The sequence below is a fragment of the Echinops telfairi genome, unplaced genomic scaffold (assembly GCF_000313985.2).
Source record: "Echinops telfairi isolate 266 unplaced genomic scaffold, ASM31398v2 ScPeMD7_7424;HRSCAF=8462, whole genome shotgun sequence".
In the NCBI taxonomy this organism is placed as follows: Eukaryota; Metazoa; Chordata; class Mammalia; order Afrosoricida; family Tenrecidae; genus Echinops; species Echinops telfairi.
In genome coordinates, this window is record NW_022111324.1 from 71,223,257 (window position 1) to 71,230,738 (window position 7,482).

At 42.1% G+C, this 7,482-nt stretch overlaps 1 pseudogene; it reads left to right on the forward strand.

Annotated features, from left to right (window-relative positions):
- Positions 1-1,047: 1,047 nt before the first annotated feature.
- LOC101645274 lies at positions 1,048-6,675 on the forward strand (annotated as a pseudogene).
- Positions 6,676-7,482: the final 807 nt, after the last annotated feature.

Genomic DNA, 7,482 nt, shown 5'->3' on the forward strand with positions numbered 1-7,482 from the left:
GGCGACAGGGACAAGTCGTCCTGGTCCTGTAACTTCAGACTCCCCCGAAAGGAGGGAGGTGTGAGTATGTCTCAGTGACAGTCGAAAACACAGCTGTGTGCTGTCGCTCTGACCTCAATGAGCTCCTCAGAAATTCCAAGGAAAGGTTGGGGCTGAACCTGGAAGATGTGAGAGTGATCCTCCCGCATGCAAATCAAACACGTTCGACTTTTGTGGACAGCATGTGGAACCGGCCATCTCTGACTTCTTATCTTCCCTTTTCTCCCGTGGAAGATCCATCGCTCTGGTCCTCACCCCTTTCTCTCTGTGCACCATGTCCTCTTTCTTCTCTCTGTAGGACCGGATGTGTTTGTGAACTGGGCCCGGCAGGTGGCAGGGGTGAAGGCTCTGGGCAGGAACTCTTGGGGGCCCCGCACCCCGAGGATGACCTGTCCTGAGAGCATCACAACAGCGGCCAGCCTATGCGCTGGAGGCAAGCAGGGGGTGTTTATGGCGATAATTGCAGCCCCGGACCCATTGTTCACCAGCAACTCTGAAGAGGTTTACTATCTCTTCTTTATGTGCCAAACAGTTCATTCCACTCAAGGGAGAACTAGTTCCCGGAGGAAGACCACCCTCCCGGGAGCGACCTTGATCCAATCAGGGCCGAGCCGGTCCCGCGAATGCCCTGGACCTCAGTGTGGACCAAGCATTTAAAAGTTGGGGCCCAAATGTGCCTTGGTGATGCGTCACCAGCTTGGCCTGACGAAGGGGACAAGGCCAGCCCATCTTGGGCTGTGGCACCCACTGACCTGGCACCGTCCAGCCGGCACCTTGACAACCTTTCTGTTGAGCAGCGCGGAGCCAGTTCCATGTCCCTTTGAAACAGCATTTGTGGAGTTTGAGGGGCGGGGGCGGCAGCCTGAGCGGTGGTGGCCCCCCCAGGCCCCGGTGAGTCCCTGCGACTTGCCCATCTCAGTGCAGTGACTGGGCTGTGGCTTCTGCCTGCGTCTCTCAGGCTTCAGGGTTGGCAGGGTCCCTGGAGGAAGGAGCGGGGGGCGGGGGGCGATGCAACTGTCCCCAACGGCTTCCTGCCTGGCCGTTGGTGGAGGCAGCATCGCGAGGTGGAGGTGGCAGGACAGCTGGTGACCTGAGACCCTGTCTTGCAGCATTCTCGGGGATAAACATGCCCTCCCTGTGTTGCTCACTCACTGCCTCCATGAGGATGCGTAGTGATGGATAGGTCAGGGTAGAACTGTGCCTTTGATTTTCTCAGACTATAATATTCACAAGAGAGGAAGGTCTTGCTTTTATCCACAGTACGAATAACAGCCAAGCTTTTCTCCCCTCCTAATTGTACGTTGACACTGACAACCATCTTTTACAACCCATTGATGATGATATTTAGTCTTTACTAAAGAAATGAATTTCCACTGAAATCGTTGCATTGGCCCAAGAGCATAAGAAACCTCAATTAGGAGGGGAGAATAGCTTGGCTGTTATTCGTACTGTGGATAAACTGGAGACAACTCTGGAATTTGTTGATAAATATGACTATAATGAGAAGAGATTCAAGAACTAAATGACAATCTTCCAGCTACAGTAACAGACATTTATGCCATTGCTTAGGAAAAATATACAAACTGAACATCACCAGGGGCTACCAATATTTATTATCACGTTCTATCATAATCCAGAAAGTGTCCTTGTTTTTCCATGTCAATGGAAGTACAAAAGGATCATTGTAAATATGGAAGCAATCTCTATGCAGTTGAAGAAGGAATCTTTATTCTTCATGGGAACAGAAATGTTTAAGATGGAAATAAACAGCACTTAGAGCTGAGTATGAAACAATAAGGAATTGTTCTTTAGAAGATGACAAACTTCATTCCTTATTAAAACCTTTAGAGTTGAAACTACAATAGACATTCCATTATACTATGGGAAATTACACAAAATAATTATCAAACAACTGATGAAAAGCATAAGAGACGTTTGTGCTGGACCACCAAAGGACAGAAACGTGACTCTTGGTGACTGCTATGCCACCTGAGTTAAAAAGAAGAACATCAGAGGACAGTATGAAAGAGAAGTAATCTTCACAGAATATTCAGGAAGGGAAAATCTTTTGCCCCCCTAGTGGTGTTAAATGAACAGTATGTTTATGTAATGAAGAATAAGTTAAAATCTTGGACTAGAATATGAAGACATTTTTTATTTCTGGTGTTTTATAGCATTATTTGCTTTCATTCCAGATTTCTTGAATATAGTATTGAATGGTTATAGTCTACAAACATCCATTGACAAATTAGTAAGAATTTTTTAAATGTATATACTGAGAAAATATACCTCACGCTCAATGAAATAATGAACCTGCCAGTCTAACAATAATTTCATGTCAGTGATCACCTCACTTTACATGTGACAACAAACTTGTTTACAGAGCAGAAAATGGAAACACGATGTAGCCAATTTAAATGCTGACAATCTATGAGTGCTTTATATATTTCATCTCCTTCCAACTACACATACTTGATATGCAGGCAAACTTCAGGGATGATGCTGGTCATGTTCTTTGAAATGCTGGGCTCAAACACCAAGTTGTAGAAATGTTGAATCTCCTCCAGCTACCAAAATGTATATGCAGCTACTAAAAAGAAAAAGAAAGACTGGCCTTTCTACTCCTGTAAACAGTTACAGTTTCAGAAACCAACAGGGTATCACCATGAGTCAGTGCTGACTCGATGCCAGCAAGTTTGGTTTAATCTTATTGCATTTTTCATAATTCAGTTTACAATACTCTGTCTGAGAGCAAAGGTATTCACCTCTTTCAACTATACTAGGAAGGGATTCATGAGAGATTTAATCCATGTATGGATTTTAGACTTCCACTTTTGTCCATAGCCTTCTGCAAATAGGGCATTTACAATTTAAGCTCTGATATCATTCCCTCCTCTGGATTTGGATTTTATTATCATCCTTGGATCACACTGGCTGGTGTGTTACTTTCATGTAACAATGTCTACTTCATGGTAGACAATGAGATTGTGACATCTCAGAAGTCTTGATAATGAGCACCCAATCTATACCAATCTTAACTACCTGATTAGGCAGATTGTGTCCTCTATCACAGCTTCTCTCAGATTTGATGGTGTCCTGAATGTAGATCTGACAGAATGCCAGACCAACTTGGTTCCCTACCCCGGCATCCACTTCCCTCTGGCCACATACACCCCTGTCATCTCTGCTGAGAAAGCTTACCATGAACATCTTTCTGTAACAGAGTTCACCAATGCTTGCTTTGAGCCAGCTAACCAGATGGTGAAATGTGACCCCTGCCATGGAAAATACATGGCTTGCTGCCTGTTGTGCCATGGTGATGTGGTTCCCAAAGATGTCAATGCTACCATTGCCAACATCAAGACCAAATGCAGCATCCTGTTTGTGGATTGGTGTCCCACTGGCTTCAAGGTTGGCATTAATTACCAGCCTCCCACTGTGGTCCCTAGTGGAGACCTGGCCAAGGTGCAACAAGCTGTGTGTATGCTGAGCAACACCATAGCCATTGCTGAGGTCTGGGTTCTCCTGGACCACAACTGTGACCTGATGTACACCAAGCGTGCCTTTGTCCACTGGTACACAGGTGAGGGGATGGGGGAAGGAGAGTTCTCTGAGGCCCAGGAGGACATACAGTCCTTGAGAAGGACTATAAGGAGATTCTGTTGAAGGAGAGGAGTACTGCTAATTCCTTTGGACCCTGCAGTATGTCAATACTCCAGCTTCTATGTTAACTGGGAGACAAAGCTTTCAGGTTAGATAGATTGTGTTCACTATTATCTCTGATCATGTCTTAATTTTCCATGCATATCATTTTTTCCATCATGTCTCAAAGTGAAAGTACTATAAAGAAAAAAAATCAAGGTCTTAATTAATGACTCTACTTAGATGGTTACATTTGAATACAAAGCTCTAAGAGCCCTGAAACTATTTTTTAAAATCATTTGGGGGGGGAGGGTGCTCACACAACTCTTAACACAATCCATACATCCATCCATTGTGTCAAGCACATTTGTACATCTGTTGCTACCATCATTCTCAAAACATTTGCTTTCTACTTGAGCCCTTGGTATCAACTTGGTTTTCCCCTTCCTCCCCACTTTCCCCTCGCTCATGAACCCTTGATAATTTAAAATTATTGTGTCAAAAATTATGGTGTCATGTCTTACACTGTCCGACATCTCTCCTCACCCACTTTTCTGTTGTCCATCCCCCAGGGATCCCTGAAGCTATTTTTAATAGCCATACACTGTATGCTTTCTTCAACACACTTTGTCAAAGCTATAGCTTTTGAAGGAGCTGATCTGAGGTCCTTTGGGCTCCAAGGGCAGTGTGTTAGGCCAGGTTGACTAGAGAAACAAATCCAGAGACACTCATAAATGTGAGAGAGCTTTGTATCAAAGAGAAATTGTGTCTTGAGAAAACCTCCCAGCCCAGTACAGATCAAGTCCATAAGTCCAATATTAGCCCATAAGTCTGATACCAATCTATAAAGTCCTCTTCAGACTCATACATGCAGCACAAGCAATGATGTAAAATGCAGATCACACGCCAGTCAGTAAAAAGTCTTGTGGATCCATTGGTGGTAGAAAGCATCTTAGGGTTCTCGCATGTCATCATGCAGCTTTAGCAGCTCGCTGGGTGACTCAACAGCTGGAAAGTGAAGCAGAGAGAGTGTGGCCCACCTCCAGGGAGAAAGATGAAGTACCCAGAATCCTCATGAGAAGGCCAGGCCCAGAAGGAGGCATCCTCAGGCTGTGACCTGATTGACAGGCTAGGCTCCACCCCTACACTCATTTATCAAGTTGACATAAAGATGTGTCACTATCATAGGCAATCTACCTTTCAATGGCCAGTCTATTGGCAAAAGGGACAAAGTTTTCTAGGGAATTCTATCTCAGGACCTTCCATCTTCCTGTGCCCAGGTTTCCTGCACTTGTGAAAATTAGGAGGAGGGACATTCTTGGATTTCCCCATCAGTACACCCTAAAGCCATTTCCCTTGCAGGGCAGCTATTACTCGAGTGTGTCTCTTCTTGCAATTTCTCCTTTTCCAGTGCTCTCTATTCCTCGTAAGCCTTTAAGAGAACAGCACAAAAGCTGCCTATGTGGGCTCAAGCCCAAAGTACTGAGAGATTCCCTAGATATAGGAGCAAGAATTGGAAACACTGACCAGGAATCAATCTGAGAGACATTACTTAATTAAATGTGGAGGCTTGAAATGATTCCATGTATATTCTTCTAAACTTAAAACTCAAAGATTCCCATTTTATGCTCAGGAGTCTCATTTTCCGCATCGTCCTCACCTTTTTCATATTTACCATAGCATTCTGCCAAGGCGGCACAGAGCATGGACCCTGAGCCCAGCTGATCACTAAGCTCCCGATTGGCTATCAACTTTTCTTCCTGCCCTTTCTCCTCTTTGATCTGGGTTGGCTGAGAAGACATGAATCCACTGCATTGATGCCCCATTCCTGCAGTTTTGGTGTCTTTACAGAGAACACTATTTCTTCTTAAAGCCAATCACCTGAGTAGTGTTTTTCTATCTCTATGGAAACATTAAATGACTGAAGAGGACAAAAGAGGATGACCAAATAGCCCTTGACAATATGTGGTGTGTCCCCAATGCAGTGTATGCTAAGCACTCTTGGTCCAAAGTTCTATTAGTTAGCAGGTAAGAATGCTAAGAAATAAAGTATTGTTTCTGGCCATCAAGAGCTGAAACTAATTTGTTATCTTAAGTGGCGTCACAACATGGACAATATACACATTAACTCATCAAAACTATTTTTTAAAGGCCAAGTGTTGTGATCCAAACACTTTAATCCAAACCATTTACAAATGTTGTCTAACTTAGAGTAAGTTTCTATATGTTTATTTCTTCCAAAGTATCTTCTAATGTGACTTTGAAGTAGATGAAGCAGTTTTAAGTGGATTACATGTTTCTGCTCCCATATAACTAAAATTACCACTCATTGGAAGTGAATGGTGTATACATTTGGGCCCATTACATTTTCCACTATCATATTAGTATACACTATCAATCTCATTTTATTATCAACTTGGTATTTTTACTCTGTTTATAATGCCTAGAAAAGCGGAAGTAGTTCACTTGAAATGAAAATCCCGCCCCAAATTTGGGTTTTGGCAAGATGGTTGAGCACACACAAAGTGAAAATAAGACATTACATTTCACAAGCACAACGGTTCACTGTTCACTCATTTCTCTTATGACAGCTTTCTTAAATATGCAGCTAACTTAAAATCTAAAAATGTTTAAAATAAGGCTGTCACAAAATATTTTAAACAGAGATGAAATATATAAAGGCACACAGGTTCTCAACATTCACTTAGGCTACATCATGTTTCCTTACAAGCAAAACATTGTCTGTTCTTGTAACATTTATTGTCACACATATAAAGTGAGATAGAGTTGACATGAAATTATTGCTAGACTGATAGGTTGCATGTTTTCAGTGAGTGCAAGGTACATGTCCTCCATACACTTTTAAAATTCTTACTCATTTGTGTAATAGTCGATGGAGATGGAGATGGTAACAGTTCAACACTATATTCAACATACTGGAATGAAAGAGAATATTATAAAACACCAGAGATTAAAAATGTCTTCTTATTCTAGTCCAAGATTTTAACTTATTCTTCATTACATTAACACTCTGTCCATTTAATGCCATTGGGGGGGGGTGGCTGTGGAGGGGGGGGAGAAGATCCTTCCTTCCTGAATACTTTTATATCTTCCACATTTATCCTCTGATACTCTGCTTTTTATTTCAGATGATGGAGCAGGCACCAAGAGTCACATTCCCATTGGTGGTCTATCACAAAGCTCTCTCATACTTTTCTGCAGTTGTTTAATAATTATTTTTGTACATTTTCCCACCATATGTATGGAAGGTCTATCGCAGTTCCAATTCTAAAGTTTTTAATTAGAAATCAGCTTTGCTATCTAAAGACTAATTTTTTAATTCTACATTAACAGCTACAAATGCAAGATGCATCTTTATACACTCCTGTTCCCGTGAAGAAAAAACATTCTTTCATCTTCAGCTTCATAGCTATTGCTCCTTTACAATGATCCTCTTAGTAATTCCCTTGACAAGGAAAAACAGAGGCTTTCTGGTTTAGGAAAAAAAACATGATAGTTAATAAATCTTAGTGGCTCCAGGTAAAGTTTAGAGGTTTGTTTATAAATTAATGGCATAAATATATCTCCTTATTATAGCTGGTTCATTTTCATATTGTTCTTGAAATCCTTCCTTCTACATTGCTCCAGTTTACCCTCAGTATGAACGGCAGCAAAGTCAGTCTCCCATCCTTTCTATGCCTCCTCATGCCTGTCAGCCATTGCAGAAAATTGTTTGTAAATCCATTCTTTAGTAGACCAAATATCATAAACGGTTGTAAAAAATGGCTATCAGTGTTGACA